Raw genomic sequence first — 10,830 nt, 5'->3', positions numbered from 1 at the left:
CTCAATCCTTTAGGTCTGTGCTTATTTTGCTCTCATAAATGACAATGTAAAATCATTTCAGGTATGATTAGTTAAGGAAAATTCCATGCGTCAGAGACATTCTCTCCATGCCCAAACCGCAAATAATGATGAGATGTCACAGAATTAACCTGAGGGTAATGATCCCTCTAGAAGGAACAGGGCAAGATTTTAGGTGAGTATTGTGATTTTTGCAGGAAGAATTCTATTCATATCTGGATACTTAAAAACCATAAGGGGAAGTAAAATTTAAAAGCCTAACCATGTGTTGAAAAGACAACTTTAAAATTTCCAGATTTTAAAGCCTGGCTCTGACTTAGGGGGAAAAAAAATCTATTTTCTCTCAGAAAATGACACTTGACCAGATCTTTCTTTTTCATTCTGAGTTTTAAGCTGCTGCTGTTCTCTCTAAACTGGTTTCATCTGTGACAGCTAGAGAGAGCGCAAATTCACCACATTTTGGGTGCTGCCTCTCACAAGCACTGTAATTGAGATACAGCAAGCAGAATCTCCCCAAAGCAAAGTCATTAAAAAGAGGGAGTGTGTTGCCATTTTCAAAGCAAGGTGTGATGTTAGAGGAGCTGGCTGTATGGGAAGAGTCTGACAGTTTCTGCTTTAGGGAATACTGTGTACACCATTGGAATAGGTAATGCTGTTTTCTCTTTCAGGTTAATGTAAATGTACACACTGACTTAGTAAAAGTAGGAGAACCAACAACACACTGATGAGCAGTGCACAATCAAGTGTGTTGGTGGTTCAGTGCCCACAGGGACACTTTGGTTTCTGGAGAACTTTAAAATTTGAGAAATTGCCCTTCAAAACAACAATTATAGGATGAGAGAGAAAAGAAGGATATAGTTCATACAGGTAGGATGGGTTCAATGTTCGAGTTATCCCCCGTTCCTATCACACATTTATTTTTACCAGTTTTTAAAAATATTTTTACCAGTTATTTTTTACCAGTGAATTGCTTGACTAACATTCTTCTGTAGAAGGGATAAAATAAGTGTTTTTTCCTCCCCTCTTTTGTTATTTTGACCCAAGGATTGTGAAATTCTTGATGTGTTTCAATGATTGCAGTTATTTATGTTTGAATTCCTCCTCTTTGGCCATTCAAAATCTCTTTGTTAGGTCCTGAGATCTTTGGCATGACCCCAGTAGTTTCGATTACATATTTCATTGGGGTCTGGTTTAATTGTTTGATCTTGGCCTATCTTACACATTGTCTACCCCAGCTATTTTTCCAAAGTTCTCCAATTCCTTTTACAGGAGGAAATGGTAGAGACCATACTCTAGGTGTTGAGTTTTTCTAAGTTGGCCATTGATTCTAGTCCTCTTCAGTGCAGAGTTAGAAACTTTTTTTTATTAGTTTGGCACAAAAGTAATTGAGGTTTAAAAGTTTAATAATTGCAAAAACCGCGATTACTTTTGCACCAACCTAATAAAAGAAGGTACATATCAAACAAATTTGAATTCATCATAAGTGAACATTTGTATTACAAATTCATCAGAGTATTACTTATTTTTTCCATCTAGTCTAATTGAGACTAAACTAATTCCAGACTTTGCAAGTAAAGTCTTTTTAAATTTAAATTATCTTGATCAGTTACTTAGAATAGATGGGATGCCTAAACACAGGTTTATATTACTTCTGGAGTAAAGTAGAAATCTCTGCCATTTAAAGGCCTTTAGACATGAAACTTTATTGTCATACATTACTTTCATCCCAACTTTAAGTCTGAATAACTATTATATATTCATCTTAAATTCCACTTTTTCTAAGGGTAATCACCCCCGATCTAAATTGTATTTTTGTCAGACTATCTTATAATACTTTCAGGTTTTCTTTAGCACCACTATTGCAATTGGTAATGATATATTGTGATATTATTTAAGAATTGTCTCCTACATTAAATTCTAAGTGCATGTAATCATGTAATTTATTTGTTTATTTTTCCCCAGTCCCTAAGATAGAGCCTCAAATATACATTGAATAAATAAATATAGAAAGATGGAATGCATTATTCATCCCAATGACTAAGGCTAAGTTTCTTCAATAAAATCTTACAGAGTTCAAAATGAATTGCATAGTAAAGAAAATTATTCTAAGATTCTTTGTAGCTCCCAGTAAATTCTACTAGCCATGTTGCCACACTTTTCCCCCCAAGATTTGCTTTTTGTTGTTTTTATCTTCTCCACAATTTTCAATGAACTGAAGAGCAAGATGTCCTAACCCCTACTTGTTGGTATTTAACCATCAGTGTTGATTTCACTCTGACTAGAATTGGTTGATCTTTGGGTAGCTGTTCTGAGAGGATAGTTGGGCTAAACTATTCTGCAAATGTTTCCCTTAGATGATTGCTTTCAGAATTGAATAAAACCTGGCTCTGCCATATCCTCCTAATTTTATCAGCTTAACTATATGACAACCTGACATAGGGACAATATTGTCAAAATTTAAGAAGTAAGTAATCATCTTCAATCTGTCCTTGAATTCTTGTATCATAAAGTGAAATATGTAGACAAAAGCTAATCATGATACAACCACACTGGTGTGTTGTAGTTCACTGATGTGAATTGTAAGTGAAATCTTCTTTACTTGTCTTGTGTAAGCTGTTACTTAGTAACATGATGTTATATTGTAAATGAATTTAAGAAGCTATCTCCCATTGATTTGAGTGATTATCCCTACAAATGTACGATGTCCAAGGCAATTTATTTTGCTTATTTGTTTGTTTGTTTTTTAGAGATGAGGTTATTCATTATTCAATTATAAAATCAATTGGTGGACACTTGGAAACATAAGACATTTCAGGTATCTGCATGTGTCTAAATCTCTAAGTCCTCGAATATATATATCTATGTATGTATATATGTACATATGTATGTATGTATATATGGTATTAATGAATTTAATATTTTGGAGAGAAAAAACATTCTGATTTATAGATCACATAGTAGAAACTATCGTTTAGATGTTAATTACATTTGTGCAGCTTATATCTCCCACCTTACTGCTCCCTTATTTATGTTTCTATCAAATATATTTATGCTAAGTGAAATAAATTAGACAGAAAAAGTCGAGAACCATATGATTTCACTGATATGTGGGATATAAAAATGAAAACAACAAAGGAGCAAGACAAATGAAGAAACAAAATCTCATCGACACAGGCAATAGTTTAGTGGTTACCAGAAGGTAAGGGAGGAGGAGGGTGGTAGATGAGGGTAAACGGGGTCAAATATGTGGTGATGGAAGGAGAACTGACTCTGGGTGATGAACACAAAAGGTGATGTACACCTGAAACCTATGTAACTTTACTAACCATTGTCACCCCAATAAACTTAAAAACACCCATACACATTTTATATATATATATATATATATATATATATATATATATATTCTTCTTTTTTTTTTACCTGAGTCTTAGAGAATAAAAGGAAATGATGTCTTTGATATTAAGCAATATGTATTTTGAAATCAACAACCCATAGACATGTGCTTTGATGGGGTTGGACCCACTGCCTGTCCCAGAGGTGAAGCTTGATTGGTTAAAACTATTCAGGATAATAATACTACCTTGTCATAGTAAAATCAGATAACTATAGACAGAGTTTTATTTCGTGTGTTGTATTCTCCTGGTCCCAAGGAGTGGGTCATAGCTGAGACAGTTAGCAGGAATTTCAGGACTTCTGTTTAAAGGTTATGGGAAGTGACCTATATTCTGTCCTACTGCATGTGAAACAGCAAGTGGACAAACCTAAATGCCAGAAATCATCTTGCTTTCATGAATGGAGCCATCTTCAGAGTGAAGCTGACACTGTGAATCGCTGTGCAGAAAGCCAGACACTTGATGACATTATCTAACTGTCTCTGTTGCCCACTAAGCCATTCTAGTTCTGGGATGCTAGTTTGAGCCTACCCCATAATATTGATTTGCTTCCCTGGGAGTGTCAGCCTCTATCTGAACAAGGCTATGCTCTCCCTTAAAGTTGGGAGGTTTCAATGCCTCTGACTGGCTGCGTATCCTTGGTTTCTTCATTCAGCTTATCATCCAAATTCATGTTGCATCTTCATGTTATTTATATACTTTGGGTTACTATCAGTGTCTGATTTCTGACTTCGTAACTTACTCATTCATAATTATCATTTCATAGCCACAGGTATTATAGTAAATCAACACCAGTTCATTATTGTTATAGTCCAACTATTGAGCAAGTCCACGTGGTGATTAGCATAAATTACAAGAAATATGAAAGCCAGAAATATTGAACCTCTGCTTATAGGTATATATTAATGGTGCCTGGACTTCTTTTTAATCATCAGCTGCATATAATCTCGAAATCTTTCCAGCCCATCCTTGGCACATTTGATATTGAAATCTGTATATGAATGTTATTTGGAAACAGAAGGAATGCAAGGTATTTTCCATTATTTTTGCTGTTCATCTTAGTATAACACTGAATTAGCCTTAAAGCTGACTGCTGTCAACTTTATTTCTTGAAGTCATAGTCTCTGATAATGGCAGAATCAGCAGGTTATTTTTCTCCACTGAGCAGCTGTCTCTCAGCTATCTTTGGGAACAGATGCATTTCTTAAAATATTGGTGGTAAAGCAGAATTGCATACAGCTAATCCAATTTTGCCATTAACTTATATAAGTTGAGTTCCTGCAGCTGCAGAAATATTAGGCCTCAGACACCTAGCTTGAGGAAGAAACTTTCTAAAGAGAATTGGGTTATTGGAGAACTAAAACCTACAGTTTAAAGCCTCAGGCCAATGCTCAGCTTGAAAACTCTACTGTCTTTTTTTTTTTTTTTTTTTTTTTTGCCCCCACTCCAGATTCCTAAGAAATTAACCTTCTTTAAGTTAACGTTTCAAAGCTGCTACAAGTCTTATCTGGGTTTCTAATCACTCCCACTCAGGACTAGCTTAAGAAGAAGGTACCTGTTAAAGTTTATTGGGGTAACAATTGCTAGTAAAATTACATAGATTTCAGGTGTACAATTCTTTAATACATCACCTATATATCACATTGTGCGTTCACCACCCAGTGTCAGTTCTCCTTCCATCACCATATATTTGATCCCCTTTACCCTCATCTACAACCTCCCTCCTCCCTTACTCTGGTAACCACTATAATAATTAAAAATAATAAATAAATAAATAAATAAATAAATAAATAAATAAATAAATAAATAAATAAAAAGAAGGTACCTATCCATAGGAATTTGCTCTCAAAATCTTCCCCCAAAGGCCTATACTTTCTTTTGGGGATTTATGATTTAATGTCATAGGAAAAAAGAATGGTATAGGAAAAAAGATAAAGTGTCAAGGAGCAAATTATACCCATTGTATCGATAGCCAGAATAATGTAGAAAAATAAGCATTAGCTTTGAAATCTTGCAGACCTGGGTCCACATATCGGCTTAGTTATTACCAAATTCCTGGTTGTGTAACTCAGTTATTTATATAGCTGTAGCTACTTTATGTTTAAAATGAGGATTTTAATGCCTGCCTGAAGATTTTCGTGAGGACAATAAATGATATGAGATTGCTAGAACTATTAAGTGTTCAATGGAAGGTAATTGTTATTGTTGAATTTGTTCTTAGAGGCCAACTACCTGTCATAGATGATAGCTGGAAGTCTGTGGGTTCCCTTGTTTTATTGCTGAAGGCAAGGTCATCAGCTTTTCCCTTTCTGTAATGTGTGGATAAGCTATTGATTACGGTACAGTAAAAGTGTAAACTAATGTGTCATTCAAGTGTTCCATGACAGATAACTTCAGAATTGGGTTGTAATTGTTTTCTGAAGAGTGCTTCAAAGTCTGTCTTTTGGGTTGACCTGTCTCAGTTCATGCAGCTTACCCTTAAATTCATACCTTTTGCCACACAATTTTCTTCCAATGTGATCAAGTCATTACTGCAAGTGAGAGTAGCTTTCTTTCTGAAAAGATGGTAGGTCCTGTTTCTGATTGTATTGGTCTGACACCATCAACTCAACTTGGTTTTAGCATCAGTTTAAAAAAAAAAAAAATTTTTTTTTCTAGAATATTCTTTTGAAAACTAGTTCACTGAATCATTAAAGGATGCACTACTTAGGTTTTGCCAAATAACTAGGTTAAACAGATTTCTTTAATTAAGTACTTTTCAGAGCCTTTAGTATGCTCCCATCCACAGTAATTTTCACAAGGGTGTTATGGTATGAAGGATTTCTCAAGTTTATTTTTATGGCTACTCGTAGCTAACATTTGCTGAGTGTTTAATTCGTGCCCAGCACTGTTCTAAGACCTATACATGTATTCTCTTATTTAATCCTTGCAATAATGCTATGAAGTGGATATTATTGTTAGCCACATTTCCCAGTGGGAAATTTAGGGACAGAAAGGTTAAGACATGTGCTTGAGGACACATGGTTAAAAGTATGAAAGGTGGGTCTCAAACTCAGGGGGCTTGACTCCAAAAATAATGCTCTTACCTACCATATTGCTTTATGATGAGTTTATATTAATCACAGAACCATTTGGGAGAACTTTCCTTGGAAGGAGTGCTCTGAAGAGAACATGTTGGGGAGCATCTATCAGATAGACTTTCACAAGTTTGGGTCATTATTGTCAGGAGTTTTGTTTATAAAAGGAAGATTGTGTCAGTGGAAGTCTATGGGGCAAATCACTTGTAAATCAGGTGTCTCTTGTCTCAAGAGGGTGGTTTCCAATTTTTGGGTCCTCCAGTCCAACTAAATCCCATCTCACTTAGTCCTTGCTATGTATGGGGAAGGATGATTTCTCACATTTCCTAACAGAATCCCAGACCAAAGTATGCAGGCAGAGAGACCTCCATGTCTATGGGTGTCTGATTAGGGACAATCATTAGCCACATTCTGACAATGATAAAATGTGATCTCAACATCTTTAGAAGTGGCGATCTATCCATTTTTATTTCCATATGTTCTCTCCTAGGTAAATTTTCCAAAGCTTAAATTATCCAAAGACAATTTAGTCTTAGTTCTTCCTTTAACAAATACATGCTCTACTTTATCAATTCTGAAAAACATGGCACTCTATACCTCAGTCATAAAGCAGCTTCAAAATTTGGGATATAGCAAGACACAAAGATTCCATAGACTTTCATATCTCTATGACTGGTGATAAAAGAGATTAGAAATGTTCAAATGAGAAGGAAAATTTTTGTATCTCTAAGACGCATCCTTAATGTTTTGTAAACTATAATAACATCACTTTTGGGATACATTTTTTAACATCCTTATGAAAAAGTATCAAGTGAATTTATTTACTTATTTTAGAAATTGAACCCAATGTAAGTTTTATTTAGAAACTTACCTGGGTGAGGAGTAATTTGCACAGTGCCTTGAGTTAGTTTAAGACAGACTGATAAAGTTCTTGGCCCTAAGATATATTTTAAAAATTACTTCTCTGAACATAAAACCCCACAGGACAATTTTTGTTGTTGTTGTACTAATGAAGAATACATTATGAACTTATAAATAGATAACAATATATGCTAGCCAACCTCTTCAGTATTGAGTGGAAGTATGAAAAGCATAATTATTCCTCTTAGACTGATTACATTATATGTTTATGAGGTCATATCAGCCTCGGGAACATAGACCAATTTTATTCTGGAAACATCTGTAAAAAAGTATAAACAAGATTTTGTCACTCAACAAGATGGTGAAATAAATATTAAATTCAAATTGATATACTTATTAACTTAGTATGGACAGGCATGTTGGATAGATATATCTCATTATTTTAGAAATTCTAATTTGTTAAACACAAAACATTGTTAATAAATAGCAAAACATAATATCCTTAAAAGAAATTTGATTTTCTACATTAAAAAATAAGCAGACTTATGATCTGTCATTGGAATTTTTCCATGATATAGTTCCAGTATACATAAATCTATATGTATGTATGTATGTATGTATGTATTTTACTGATATTTAATTGACATATAACATTGTGTAAGCTTAAGGTGTAGAACATGTTGAATTTCATACATTTATATGTTGCAAGCAAAATGATTACCACCATAGCTTTAGCTAACATCTTTACCATGTCACATAATTATCATTTCTTTTAGTGGTGACACTATTTAAGATCTTGTCTCTTAGCAATTTTGAAGTATATAACACATATAATACAGTATTGTTGACTATAATTACTGGGCTGTGCATTAGGTTTTCAGGATTTATTCATCTTTTAGTTGCAAGCTTGTACCCTTTAACAGTATCTCCCCATTTCCCCACCCCCAACCCTTGGTAACAACCATTGTATTCTGTTGCTACCTGTTTGGTTTTTTTAGATTCCTCGTGTAAATTATATGATACAGTATTTGTCTTTCTCTATCTGGTTTATCTCACTAAGCATAATGCCCTGAAGGTCCATTCATGTTGTTACAAATGTCAGGGTTTCCTCTTTTTTCTCGTGGGTGAATAATGTTCATATATATATATATATATACCATGTCTTTTATTTATGTTGACAGACACTTCGGTTGTTTCATCTCTTGGCTATTGTAAATAATACTGCAACAAACATGTGAGTGCATATATATCTTTGATATCCTGTTCTCATAAAGAGGAGGTGGTACATATATACAATGAAGTATTACTTAGCCATACAAATGAATGAGATCTTGCCATCTGCAATCTGCAACAACATGAGTGGACCTATAGGGTATTGTGCTGAGTGGAGTAGGTCAGACAGAGATAGGTAAATATTATATGTAACCTTCTGTGGAAGTATTATATGTAAATATTATACGTCATATATATATATGTGGAATCTAGGGGACAGGATAAATGAACAAACAATAGAAACAAGCTCATAGATACAGAGAGCATTTTGATAATTGGTGGTTGGGAGGGTTGGGGTCTGGGTGAAGAGGGGATGGATTAAGAAGTACAAATTGGTAGTTACAAAGTAGTCATGGGGATGTAGAGTACAGCACGGGGAATACAGTCAGTAGTATTGGAATAACTACGTATGGTGTCAGATGGGTACTCAATTTATCAAAATGATCACTTTATTCATTCATGTCTAATGTCTGTGTTGCACACCTGAAACTAATATGATATTGTATGTCAACTGTAGTTTAAAAATTGAAAAAAATATTTAAAAATATTAGAAAAGTTTGAATTATGGTGTGAGGACTTTCTTATATGTGAAAATGCTCTAACAAAATGAGTGTGGAAAAAAGCATCATGTGTTCAGAGGCAGTGAGGAACAAAATGAGAATAATCACTTCAAAAATCAGAGAAACTGTCATAAGTAACAACCACTTCTCACCCATTACTTACTAGGTGCTAGATACCCTACTAATTTTTTTATGCATGTCTGCTCATTTAAATATGTTTACTGTTACTGATTGAAATGCCATGCAGAATGATCTTCCTCCTCCTCCAAGCTATGCAGGCTTTGTTCATACATCCATGACCTCAGATTCACTGAATCCCTAATATGTGTGAGACATTATGTGAACATGTGACATGCTGAAATGACCACATTTCTGTATTCCAAATTAGAAGAGCTGAGGTATTTAATATTTAAAATCAGGAATGATAGGATAATATTGATTTATATTCAGAGTGTACATGGTACATACATCAATTTAATTCCCATTTCTGAAGTACTTGTAGAGAGATTTATGTTGATATATATATATACATATATAGATAGATAGATTATATATATATATATATATATATATGTATATAGATATATAAAATTCATTACTACTTTGGACTTTGGAGTAATAAGGGATTATTATTCCTATATTTCAAAGAAACTGAGGGTACTGGAGAAGATATGTTGTGACCAGGCTTCTTTGGGTGTTAAATGGCCGTGCCAGGACAAATGGTTGATCCTGACTTCTCGTCTGTTACTTCTGAATAGTGCTGCAGCCCTCCATAGAAAAACTTTAAAAAAATATTATAAACTATAATTTATTTTTCTTTTTACTACCTCTCAACTTTCACTTAAGTCTTTGGACCGTGCAAACCATCATCTCTGTCAAATTTTCTCCTGTTTATTTCCTTGCGCCTTTCAGGCACACTGTGTTCTCCCAAAGAGGTGAGAAGAAAGTGGTCAGCAGAAAGGTGTCATTAACCATATTGGAAAAATGATGTACCCCCAGAATGTCTAAATCAGGCTTGCCTGTAACTTTTTCCCCACCGCTCTCCGTTGAAGTACAGAATTGTAAGGCACGACTGACAAGTTTTGAGTTTCAGATTAGGCCTGACAGGCAGTTCTTAAATGAAGCTTATGATCAACTCCAGCCGAGGAGTGGCCCTGGCCTCAGGGCACTAGACTGTAGATCAGCTCCCCTAAGGATCCCATGGATCAGAGGTGCCTCAGGGGAGTTAGCTCTATGGAGAGTCTGAAGGCAGTTTCCACAGGAGAGTGGAACAGAGGGTACAGAATAAGAGTCTATTAAGGATCCAGGAGGGTTTCAAGTTGTGTATTCAAGTTTGGTTTTAGAGGATTCATTATTTTCTACATCGCTTGTCTGAAGGCCCTGGCATCCATTCTCTGATGAGGTAACCTTCTGTGGAGGTGTGGTTCATACTTTCATAAAACAAAACAAAAAACCAGGTAGTCCCTATTTTGCATTGTGCATCTACCAAAGGACATCTGCAATGTGTCCATTTGGGGCTATTATGAATGAAGCTAGTATGTACTAGTATGTACATATATTCGTATGCAGGTTTTCTGTGAACCTAACTCTTAACTTCTCAGGAATAAATGCCCAAGAGTTCAACTGGTGTGTCATGTCGTAGTTATA

Source organism: Rhinolophus ferrumequinum, chromosome 17 (genome assembly GCF_004115265.2).
Source record: "Rhinolophus ferrumequinum isolate MPI-CBG mRhiFer1 chromosome 17, mRhiFer1_v1.p, whole genome shotgun sequence".
Lineage (NCBI taxonomy): Eukaryota > Metazoa > Chordata > Mammalia > Chiroptera > Rhinolophidae > Rhinolophus > Rhinolophus ferrumequinum.
This window is presented reverse-complemented; position numbering follows the sequence as displayed.